Source organism: Pogoniulus pusillus, chromosome 5 (genome assembly GCF_015220805.1).
Source record: "Pogoniulus pusillus isolate bPogPus1 chromosome 5, bPogPus1.pri, whole genome shotgun sequence".
In the NCBI taxonomy this organism is placed as follows: domain Eukaryota; kingdom Metazoa; phylum Chordata; class Aves; order Piciformes; family Lybiidae; genus Pogoniulus; species Pogoniulus pusillus.
In genome coordinates, this window is record NC_087268.1 from 26,379,908 (window position 1) to 26,387,426 (window position 7,519).

Consider the following 7,519-nt stretch of genomic DNA (forward strand, 5'->3'; position numbering starts at 1 on the left):
TGAATCTGGCACTCAGGGTCTTTGTGTCCAAAACTGACTGAAGTCAACTTCAATCAAGGTGAGTAACTTCAGTTTGTCTTGTCTTTATTGTGCAAAACCTCCTAAAAGGTAAGGAAAAGTCTGTCTTGATATCTAGAAACTAAAGTTTTATCTTTGCACGGCAGAAATTGTTGGGTGCTGCAGGAACAGAGCAGTATTCTCTTATTTTCAAGATCAGTAATGTTTCCAGAATGCTTCTTTGTCTCATGCCAGCAGTAGTTGAAGTATCACACCTATTTCATGCTTTGTAAGGATGCTTCTCCGAGGAAAATCCTGCATAAAAATCCAAGTCATGAGCCTTTTTCTCACTTCACAACTTGCAGAGGCAGTTTGTGCTGTGGCTATGAAAATTAAAATAGCCTCTTCCTTCCAAAGCACATAAATCAGGATACCATTCAGCTGTTAGATGCTCAGTGCTGGATACAATGGGGGAGGGGTCTGCTACTTGTTATTTTAAACTGATAAGAGAGGGATTGCCATTATTTAATCCCTAGGACTGAAAAAAGACTGACTTGAGAAGCTAAGTTCTGATTTAATGCTGGAAACAGGTGAAAGCTGTTTTAAATTTGCATCTGCTTCTCAACTTTTTGTGAAGTACAAGATCAATGCAAAGTCAAAACTCTGTCTTTTGGTTTTCTCTTTCCAAGAAATAGAAGTTGTTAATGGCTTGGATTGACAATCCCATCAGTCTCCTGCCTCATACATAATCCTTTGTGTTCTCCAGGCTTGTACAGCTTCCCAGAGTTAAATGCTACTTCCTCTGGCTTAATACATCTTATTTAAGGTCTGCTCTAAGTCTAGATATTCCTTCTAAAACCCAAGACAGTTGCTGTAAGTCATTGCTAGCAGCAACAGTTAAAATCTAGCTTGTGCTCTACAATTGTACCTTAATGCTTTACATCTGCTAAAGTTGAACAGTTTGATTAGCTCAAGTTTTTCTTCAAAAACATGGCAAAACACCCCCAAAACCTTTTATACAGGTCTTAGGCTTTCATTTATAGTACTCTACAATTTGTGACAATATAATAGGTTCCGTCAGAAAACAGATTATGCTTTAAGGCACTGCAATCTACCTTTTAAGTTACAGAATAACTTTACAAGATCTAAGATTTCCTGTACAAGCTGGCACAGGTGATCCCCACAGCCCGGCTCGTGGTACCTCTTTGATAACCCTCTCAGCAATAAATCAGTTTTACTTAATTCTGGTTTGCTTATCTTGATCCCTGAGTTTTTCCATCTTACCTTTCCCCATGTCTGTTGAGGAGTAGGAAAAGGAGAGCAGCTGATGGGCATCTAGCAACCAGCCAAGGTAAACCCACTGTCCCCCAGGTACATGGGGAAAACACAACATGCTGAAAGGAGCCTCCCTTTTCCACACAGCAGGAAGTTAAGCTTGTTTCGTACTGTGCTAGTGCTCAATCTCAGACACATTTAAGTGTAGCAAAGAAAAAAAATCCTCAAGCTTTAGACATTGCTTTTTAAAAGGTCTGTATAATTTATTATGGAATTTGAGCTTTTATAGCCATTAAGGTACAACAATGCATAACTCAACATTCTTGCAGTTGTACATATACAATGGAAAAGACATAGTCCAGTGCTTAATCCAAACAATGCAACCAAGTCAGTACACAGTTATCATAAAAGACAGTCAGTTGTGAATAGCTGTTGACAAACTAGCAAGTTCAAATGGTTCTCTGCAGTTATGTTTACAGGAAAAGTAACTGGCTTCAAGGTTTTGGACTTAAGCTTCAGACTAATGAAATGATGGAAACTCAAATTATTTTGCTCTTCTGAATTAAGGATCTGCTCATTGAAAAATGCAGTATCAATACCATGTTTCAGATGGTGCAAAGTAGCTTCAGGTCCCATGGAAGTATAATGGACAGTTTCCAGGCAGTGCATTCTTCACACAAACACATGCAGTTATAGAAATCATCTACTTTTTTAAACTTTCTGAAACCAAGTTTTGCAATACAACAGGATAGCTGAGGAGAGAAATCAGGACCCAAACTGAACAGAAATAAAAGCCTTTGGCTTGATTTGTGCATGTTTAATCTACAATTCCAATTCCCAAATCTTCACATCACCTATGAGAGAAAAGAACACAACTCATAAAGATCAGTGTCAAGGACAGAAGATAGTAGTTGTAGAAGTCATTGTGAGTTAAAAAAAATCCCAAATAAAACACTGCTGCCATCTTCCATTTCACAAACTAAGTTGACCATGGCCCTATTATAAAACTGCCTCTCTTCAACTGACCCTTTTCGCCCTCCTCCACTCAAACTCCTCACACCTTAGCCTAGCTATAAAACTGTTGGTTGCACAGTAAGGATAGTACTTTTCCTAGCTTATCCAAATACAGCTTTGAGAGATTTCATTTTCTTCCACTTCAGATGGCTTAGCTCACATACTCAATCTGACAGTGAGAACTAAGTAGTGCAGAAAAGGAAAGCCAGAACAGACTCTTGCAGCAGCAGCAAGCTATGACATTGGTCCAGACCACTGTGTGAGGTCTCATCCAGCCTGGTGGCTGAAGTTAGACAACACAGATGAGAAAAGTCTCTTAAACTGACAACAAAATCTGGTTTACCCAGCAGCCAAGACCAAAAACTCCATTCCCTCCAGGTTAACCTGAGGAGATAGTGCCAGATGATCTCTCTACTAGAATTCAGTTCCACCTCTATGTAGAGCTGCAGAGACAATACATTCTTACTGATCTCAGTTTCTGAGATAGCTTCTGATTGTAGCACAGAAGCAATATAGTCAATGCCAAGTGCTGAAAATCAAACAAACTATGTATTGCAACCTCTACACTCCAAACAAACCAAACCACCCCCTCACTAATAACAAACAACAAAACAAAAAACCCTACTAGACACCAACCCTCAAAACACCACCACAAAGAAAGGAGCAAGCAAGTCTGCAAACACCCACCTAATCATCACAATATCTCTACTGGCTTGACTCAGGGTGCTAAAAGGCTTTGTCTAGCAAGAGTTCCCAGTTTCACCAACATTTGGGTTGTTATTGTGTACAAGTCCATATTTTATCATGCACAGTGGCAATAACTGAAAAAATCTTAGACAAATTCAGAGTTCCATTTTTAACCTGTGGTGTATATTTGAAAGTACATTTGCTGCATGTTTAGATAGGAGAAATCTACTTTTGCAAGGTAGCTAAATAATCAGACCCATCCATTGTGTTCTACCTCTTGCCATCATAATGTAAAACCAACCTCTTTGACTTCTCAATGAACCCATCAAAAAGCTGCATGTGTGTAGATACTGCCTCTGCCATGCTGTGAGCCACAAGGCATAGGATGCAGGTTAACCATCACTACACACTTGGTGGGCTCCTCTCTCTGCAGGACAAGCAGAAAACCTGGACAAAACCTGAATCAAGATGTAATGAATAATAATCTTTGCACATTTTCAGTGAAAAAGTTACTGCACTGCTGTTTGTCCATGCCAGTTACAGACTGAAACAGGGCCAGAATTCCCAAAGTGTAACAACCCAGCTTCATCAGGAATATACCATTGCCAAGTTGAGTCAGCATGGATCAAATGTATTCTTACTGTAGTCAGATCATCACACAACTCATCTGGAACACCTCCAGGTCTAGCACTAATTACTGGCAACAGGTTACCGGACTACATTCATATATACCTGGGGGGCAGTGAGGGTGTGAGGGACAGAATGAAGGAGATACTGCTGTCTCACCACACCTGTCCACTAGAAGGCAAAGGGTTTCCTCCAAGCACTGCTTAAAGCCAAAGAGGAATCCAGTCTACAGGTGATTAGTACAGAAAACCTGAGTTTTTCCAGTTAAATTGGTACTGCAGGTAGTTAAGCTATTAACATGCACTTGGAACTGAAATCATAGAATCAAGCAAGTTGGAAGAGACCTCCAAGATCATCCAGTCCAACCTAGCACCCAGCCCTATTCAGTTAACTAGACCATGGCACTAAGTGCCTCAGCCAGGCTTTTCTTGAAGACCTCAAGGGATGGTGCCTCCAGCACCTCCCTGGGCAGCCCATTCCAATGCCAATCACTCTCTCTGGGAAGAACTTCCCCCTAACATCCAGCCTATACCTACCCTGGCACAACTTGAGACTGTGTCCCCTCGTTCTATTGCTGGTTGCCTGGGAGAAGAGGCCACCCCCCACCTGGCTACAATGCCCCTTCAGGTAGTTGTAGATAGCAATGAGGTCCCCCCTGAGCCTCCTCTTCTCCAGCTAAACAACCCCAGCTCCCTCAGCCTCTCCTCATAGGGTTTGTGTCCCAGGCCCCTCACCAGCTTTGTCGCCCTTCCCTGGACACGTTCCAGCACCTCAACATCTCTCTTGAATTGAGGGGCCCAGAACTGGACACCGTACTCAAGGTGTGGCCTGACCAGTGCTGAGTACAGGGGAAGAATAACTTCCTTTGTCCTACTGGCCACACTGTTCCTGATGCAGGCCAGGATGTCATTGGCTCTCTTGGCCACCTGGGCACACTGCTGGCTCATCTTCAGCCAACTATCTATCAGTACCTCCAGGTCCCTTTCTTCCTGGCTGCTCTCCAGCCACTCTATCCCCAGCCTCTAGCACCGCCTGGGGTCTACGGTTCATTTTCGCTTGCTATCCAATCTGAAAGCTGAGGCTAATTTAAACAATTTGACATTTGTAATTTGACATTGATAACAATATTAGTGTTTTAAAATTATTAATAAACAAATTTCTTAACTGACAAGTCTCTTGAAATATCAACCCATTCTGACATGTTACAGCTCCTTTTAAAAAGTCACTTGAACGTCACAATTTTTCCTTTAACCCTACAGCTGAACACAATACTAACAAAACTTAATTCTACAACAGTAACATCCCCCAGTTCTGCCAGGAATATTCCTATTTGTACATCACCACTGGGGAGCTGTCGACTTCATGTGGGCACTGTGCTTTACCTCTGTATTATCACAACAAGTGAATGCCTCTTAAAAAACCTCATTACTGCAAAAATACAAAGGGACAGGTCTCCACAAGACAAACACGTCTTAATGAAAAATGTGAAGCTAGGAAGAGAGATCAGGGTGGAGGCATAAAGAACCCAAAGACATATATCATTGTCTCTCGCATTGGAAAGGACGTAGCCTGATCAGAAAAGGCACACTGACCATTCTTCAAAAAGGAAGGGAGTCACACAGAACCTAGCATGCAAAACCATACATAGGAAGTAAAACACACTCAGTAGTTCTGACCTTCATACAGGCTTTTGGGAAGTTAAGCACTATAAAGCAGAAATACCAGTTTGATCTAACACAATAGGTCCAGATCAGGAATGGCTAGCAACCTGTATTTACTTAAACCTGCCTTTCCTCTAAAGGTTAAGCGTTGTATGAGGTGCAAGAGTAGTACATATGCTTCTATGTTTCTAATCATCTCTTGCTGCTGTTTTAAGCTGTCTAGATTGCCTCTTTCCTGTACTTGCACTCTTTCTACTAATAGGTTTCAGCTTGTTGACTGAGGTCAGAGTAATGATTCGCTTCAGACAATCTTTGTCATTGTGCCTCCCAGGAGACCAAACTGCTTGCTGGAGGCACTGCAATTCGGCCTTTTATTGTCATCATTCCTCAGCAACACAGCTGGCCTTCCAAGACATAACTGCATCAGAAATGAACAATTCCACTAAAAGAACCATTACTACCCTTATGAAAGCCAGAAATCAAACATGTATAGGGCCAGCATTAAAGAAAACACAAAAAAGCACATTTTTAAGTCAGTACTCTTCAGATTTTATAGGCATGCTTTTCAGTTCACAGGTCCTTTAGCTTTTCTTACAGCTTTCTGCCAGATCTCAGCTTGGATTCCTAAGAAGGACTTTGTTTCAGAGGTATGACATAAAAGCTGAAGTACTTACCACGTTTCTCCTCTCTCGCAAGAATATTGCGCTGCAGGTATTAGCAAGACAATCCACAGACCGACAAGACTTCTCTTGATAATGCCTTTTGGTTCCTTCTTGAGCTACAGTTTAAAACCCTCTCAGCGTTCACTACATCGTGTTCAGTTTTGTGTTAAGGAAGAGGGAGAAGACTTAGTTTTTAATATTGAAGAGATAGTTAAAAGGCAGTTCTGTAAATGCTGATAAGCTTCTGCTGGAGACAGAAACGTCCCTATACATTGATTGGCGTAGTTGCAGGTTGGGTTTTCTCATCTGTTCCGTTTTGGAGATGGCTGGTCAGTCACATTCCATCCTCGTGTGCTTCTTGTATGATAAAGGCAAAAAACTTGCACCTGCTGGTGACATCAGAACTACCACTTCACAATCTTCCAGTAAACATAACTATAAAAGTTAACACTCCTACAGGGAAGAGGCAGATTAACCTTTTTTTTAAAGTAGGCATTAATAGGAATTTTTAGGAAGGAAATTTAGGGTGAAAGATCTGCTCTGCAATGTAGAAGTTGGGATTACACATTTCCCAGCTGAAACGTCTGTCATTTCTAGAACATTCATTCTAAAATTAAAAAAAAAAAGTTACTGCTTCTATTGAAGTTCAAATAAGTTAGAAAGAATTGCATATTTTCTTAAAAACATTCCAAATATACATTTTAAAACCAAAACACACTCTCAAACCAATGTCTAGTAAAAGACACTGTTTTAAGCAACCTGGTAGTAACGGCTTTACAAAAGGAAACTGAGGAATGTAGCATAGTATTTGTAACATCACAATGCTAAAATCCTAAACAAGTCACTTAACACTGTTAAGTAGTGTTTTAAATATACATATTTCTTTACAAAACAGTTTAGCAATTCCTTGTACCATGTACAGTATATAAATGTTTGAACAAGAAGTCATAATGGGAGATGCCAGGCTTTATATTCACTCTCAGACGCTTCACATGTCTTAAGTGTTTTACTATAAGGCACAGTACTGCTAATCTAAAAGAAAGTAATAAAAGCTAATGGGAAACTCAGCCAAAACTCCTAATGTGGAACAGCCAAGAGAAGAATTCCAGCATCTCTGTGCAGAGGAAAAGAAAAATAAAATAAACCCCAAACCAAAACCAAACTCTAAAGAGTTTTTTTTATATAATGAAGTGGGACAGGATAGGAATAGCAGTAAGGAATTAAGTAAATTCTTATAAATAGACTAATAAATATATTGTAGCCATAATTAGCCCTTTACCTCTGTTCTACTGAGTTAAAGATTGAAAGAGGTAACCAGTGTGCATATACCTAAGTAAGTCTACATGCTCAGCACGTGAAGACCACCTAGCACAACCTATTACTGCCAAATTCAGTATAAAAAGCTAGCAAGATGGAGAAAGTCTCCTTTTCTCTCAGCATCCACTCCGAGCAGAACACATTACAAGATCAAATTAGTACTTGTTATGTATAAGGAAAGTTGCAACTAGCAATTCCTCCATCACACAAAAGTATATGCAACATATCCATGAAGTCACTTGACTCTTTCAAGGTTAGATTTTATCTTTTCTAAGATCA

General features: G+C 40.3%; 1 long non-coding RNA gene and 1 other non-coding gene across 2 annotated transcripts; both read right to left on the reverse strand.

The window, feature by feature from the left end:
* Positions 1-1,510: 1,510 nt before the first annotated feature.
* LOC135175460 (uncharacterized) lies at positions 1,511-7,490 on the reverse strand. The gene is made up of 2 exons (XR_010302364.1): positions 5,936-7,490; positions 1,511-2,126 (listed from the first exon to the last, which is right to left on the reverse strand). It is a non-coding gene; the product is annotated as an uncharacterized LOC135175460 (long non-coding RNA).
* LOC135175740 (small nucleolar RNA SNORD89) lies at positions 5,538-5,653 on the reverse strand. The gene has a single exon (XR_010302471.1). It is a non-coding gene; the product is annotated as a small nucleolar RNA SNORD89 (small nucleolar RNA).
* Positions 7,491-7,519: the final 29 nt, after the last annotated feature.